The sequence below is a fragment of the Rhinoraja longicauda genome, unplaced genomic scaffold (genome assembly GCF_053455715.1).
Source record: "Rhinoraja longicauda isolate Sanriku21f unplaced genomic scaffold, sRhiLon1.1 Scf000221, whole genome shotgun sequence".
Lineage (NCBI taxonomy): Eukaryota > Metazoa > Chordata > Chondrichthyes > Rajiformes > Arhynchobatidae > Rhinoraja > Rhinoraja longicauda.
The window spans coordinates 132,501-137,500 of NW_027601439.1; positions in this window are offsets into that span (position 1 = coordinate 132,501).

A 5,000-nucleotide genomic window follows, 5' to 3' on the forward strand; every position below is an offset into this window, starting at 1 on the left:
CCGTCCAACTGACCCCCGAGATACCTAACACGCAGATTAACACGTCAGCGGTGATCGGCGTGTCATAGAGGAGTCACAAAGACGGGCAAAATAGAGTGGTTGAATAAAAAATACTCACTCAATTGGCCGTGATTTAACGTAGCACACAATGATGCCAAGCCCATGCAAAGTCCAGTGGCCCAAGCAAACAAATAAGATAGATCTGGCTCGGCGTTCCTCATCTCCACATCGTCACCCAGCACGCCGACGCCCAATAACAATTCCCCCGCAAATTGTGCACCTCGAGCGGCAGTACTTTAAACGGCGCCGTCTTCGGCGTGGACGGCATGAACCAAGTCGGCAAGCATCGTCACCCAGCACACAGACGTCCACTAACAATTCCTCCCCCCTGCAAATTGCGCGCCGCGAACGGCAGTACTTTCAAGTATGCCGCCTTCGGCGGGGACATCGTGAACCAAATCGGCAGGCAGGCGTCGTCAGCCGGTCGACCGACCCCCAGTTGCATTGCCCCAACGGCCATTGTGCACTTCGAACAGAACAGTGCTTTTAAAATATTCCGCCTGCCGCGTGTACATCATGAAACAAATGGAAAGGACGAACCGGGCGTGCAACCGATGCACGGAGAGTGACAGGTCGTCAAGCAAGTCCGTGGCAATCCGTCGGCCGACTCGGCCGCGGCCAGCAGAGGCGTTTTGGCCCGGGCGCGCCGAACTTTGCGCGCCCTCGGTATGCGTAACACTAGCACATGCCTTCAAAACTCACTACAAAATAACCCCAAAGTATGCCGCCTTCCCCGTGGGCCTTGTTACCAATATCTTGCCCTGCTTCCTGATGCCCTTATGGGGTCGGCTCTGTTCTTGCAGAACCCTCAGGTGGTGCAGAGTCTGGGCCATTTTATCAATATCTTGCCCTGATTCCTGATGCCCTTATGGGGTCGGCTCTGTTCTTGCAGAACCCTGAGGTGGTGCAGAGTCTGCGCCTTGTTATCAATATCTTGCCCTGCTTCCTGAAACCCTTATGGGGTTGGTTCTGTTACAAAACCCTCAGGTGGTGCAGAGTCTGGGCCACTTTATAAATAACTCTGCCTGCATTAGGGTCAGGGTCAGGGTTAGGGTTAGGGTTAGGGTTAGGGTTAGGGTTAGGGTTAGGGTTAGGGTTAGGGTTAGGGTTAGGGTTAGGGTTAGGGTTAGGGTTAGGGTTAGGGTTAGGGTTAGGGTTAGGGGTAGGGGTAGGGGTAGCGGTAGGGGTAGGGGTAGGGGTAGGGGTAGTTTGAACTACTGCCGCTCCAGGCGCGCACTGTGCGTGGGTAATTTTCAGTGGGCGTCGGTGTGCTGGGTGACGATGCCGCCCAGACTCTGCACCACCTGAGGGATCTGCAAGAACAGAGCCGAACCCGCAAGGGTATCGGGAAGCAGGGCAAGATATTGATAACAAGGCCCAGACTCTGCACCACCCGAGGGTTCTGCAAGAACAGAGCCGACCCCATAAGGGTATCAGGAAGCAGGGTGAGATAGTGACACCATTTGTAAAACCGGCAAATCCCACCCAGGAAACATTGCAAAAATTGGCCTCTAATGCTGGAACGTGGGTAAAGCCAAACAAACACGACACGTTTTAAAAGAACGTTACTAAAACAGCCTGGGATATGCCCATGACAAAGGATAGGCCGAACCTCACCAGAAAAAAAGAGAGGGAGACCACGGCAGAGCTGAGGGATAAACATGAGATGGTGATAAAACCAGCAGACGAGGGGAGCAGTAGGGTTACAAATTAATGTCAATATGGGGCCTGCTCCCACTGGGTAATAGACAAAAACATAGAACAGGGTGACAGGAGAGACTGGATAGCACAGAGGATAACCCGTGAGCGAAATAATGGGGTGTATGCAGTTCAATGTAAGGAGTGTACCTTACGGTACATAGGCGAAACAGGTAAAACAGCCTCAGCGGTGATCGACGTGTCAAAGAGGAGTCACAAAGACGGGCAAAATAAAGTGGTTGATTATAGACAATAGACAATAGACAATAGGTGCAGGAGTCGGCCATTCAGCCCTTCGAGCCAGCACCGCCATTCAATGCGATCATGGCTGATCACTCTCAATCAGTACCCCGTTCCTGCCTTCTCCCCATACCCCCTCACTCCGTTATCCTTAAGAGCTCTATCCAGCTCTCTCTTGAAAGCATCCAACGAACTGGCCTCCACTGCCTTCTGAGGCAGAGAATTCCACACCTTCACCACTCTCTGACTGAAAAGGTTCTTCCTCATCTCCGTTCTAAATGGCCTACCCCTTATTCTTAAACGGTGGCCCCTTGTTCTGGACTCCCCCAACATTGGGAACATGTTTCCTGCCTCTAATGTGTCCAATCCCCTAATTATCGTATATGTTTCAATAAGATCCCCCCTCATTCTTCTAAATACCAGTGTATACAAGCCCAATCGCTCCAGCCTTTCAACATACGACCGTCCCGCCATTCCGGGAATTAACCTAGTGAACCTACGCTGCACGCCCTCCATAGCAAGAATATCCTTCCTCAAATTTGGAGACCAAAACTGCACACAGTACTCCAGGTGCGGTCTCACCAGGGCCCGCTACAACTGTAGAAGGACCTCTTTGCTCCTATACTCAACTCCTCTGGTTACGAAGGCCAACATTCCATTGGCTTTCTTCACTGCCTGCTGTACCTGCATGCTTCCTTTCATTGACTGATGCACTAGGACATCCAGATCTCGTTGAACTCCCCCTCCTCCTAACTTGACACCATTCAGACAATAATCTGCCTTTCTACTCTTACTTCCAAAGTGAATAACCTCGCACTTATCTACATTAAACTGCATCTGCCATGTATCCGCCCACTCACACAACCTGTCCAAGTCATCCTGCAGCCTTATTGCATCTTCCTCACAATTCACACTACCCTCCAGCTTAGTATCATCTGCAAATTTGCTAATGGTACTTTTAATCCCTCCGTCTAAGTCATTAATGCATATCGTAAATAGCTGGGGTCCCAGCACCGAACCTTGCGGTACCCCACTGGTCACTGCCTGCCATTCCGAGAGGGACCCATTTATACCCACTCTTTGCTTTCCGTCTGTCAACCAATTTTCTATCCATGTCAGTACCCTACCCCCAATACCACGTGCCCTAATTTTGCCCACTAATCTCCTATGTGGGAGCTTGTCGAAGGCTTTCTGAAAGTCGAGGTACACCACGTCCACTGACTCTCCCCTGTCAATTTTCCTAGTTACATCCTCAAAACATTCCAGTAGATTTGTCAAGCATGATTTCCCCTTCGTAAATCCATGCTGACTCGCAATGATCCTGTTACTGCTATCCAAATGCTCAGCAATTTCGTCTTTTCTAATTGACTCCAGCATCTTCCCCACCACTGATGTCAGACTAACTGGTCTATAATTACCCGTTTTCTCTCTCCCTCCCTTCTTAAAAAGTGGGATAACATTTGCTATCCTCCAATCCACAGGAACTGATCCTGAATCTATATAGAACATTGAAAAATGATCTCCAATGCTTCCACTATTTCTAGAGCCACCTCCTTAGGTACCCTGGGATGCAGACCATCAGGCCCTGGGGATTTATCAGCCTTCAGTCCCATCAGTCTACCCAAAACCATTTCCTGCCTAATGTGGATTTCCTTCAGTTCCTCCATCACCCTAGGTTCTCCGGCCCCTAGAACATTTGGGAGATTGTGTGTATCTTCCTCAGTGAAGACAGACCCAAAGTAACGGTTTAACTCGTCTGCCATTTCTTTGTTCCCCATAATAAATTCCCCCGTTTCTGTCTTCAAGGGACCCACATTTGCCTTGACTATTTTTTCCCTCTTCACGTACCTAAAAAAACTTTTGCTATCCTCCTTTATATTATTGGCTAGTTTACCCTCGCACCTCATCTTTTCTCCCCGCATTGCCTCTTTAGTTAACTTTTGTTGCTCTTTAAAAGAGTCCCAATCCTCTGTCTTCCCACTCTTCTTTGCTATGTTATACCTCCTCTCCTTAATTTTTATGCTGTCCCTGACTTCCCTTGTCAGCCACAGGTGTCTCTTACTCCCCTTAGAGTCTTTCCACCTCTTTGGAATAAATTGATCCTGCAACCTCTGCATTATTCCCTGGAATACCTGCCATTGCTGTTCTACCGTCTTCCCTGCTAGGGCCTCCTTCCAGTCAATTTTGGCCAGCTCCCGCCTCATGCCTCTGTAATCCCCTTTGCTATACTGTAATACAGACACTTCCGATTTTCCCTTCTACCTTTCCATTTGCAGAGTAAAACTTATCGTGTTGTGATCACTGCCTCCTAACGGCTCTTTTACCTCTAGTCCCCTTATCAGATCAGGATCATTAAAAACACTCACTCTATTGGCCGTGATTTAACCTAGCACACAGTGTTGCAAAGCCCATGCAAAGTCCAGTGGGCCAAGCAAACAAATAAGATAGATCTGGCTCGGCGTTCCACATCTCCACATCGTCACCCAGCACGCCGACGCCCATTAACAATTCCCCCGCAAATTGTGCACCTCGAGCGGCAGTACTTTAAACGGCGCCGTCTTCGGCGTGGACGGCATGAACCAAGTCGGCAAGCATCGTCACCTAGCACACAGACGTGCACTAACAATTCCTCCCCCCGCAAATTGCGCGCCGCGAACGGCGGTACTTTCAAGTATGCCGCCTTCGGCGGGGACATCGTGAACCAAATCGGCAGGCAGGCGTCGTCAGCCGGTCGACCGACCCCCAGCTGCATTTCCCCAACGGACATTGTGCACTTCGTACAGAACAGTGCTTTTAAAATATTCCGCCTGCCGCGTGGACATCATGAACCAAATGAGCAGGCAGGCATCATATCATATCATATCATACACATACAGCCGGAAACAGGCCTTTTCGGCCCTCCAAGTCCGTGCCGCCCAGCGATCCCCGTACATTAACATTATCCTATACCCACTAGGGACAGTCAGCCCCCAGCACAACGACGCCCCCGCTAACAATTCCCC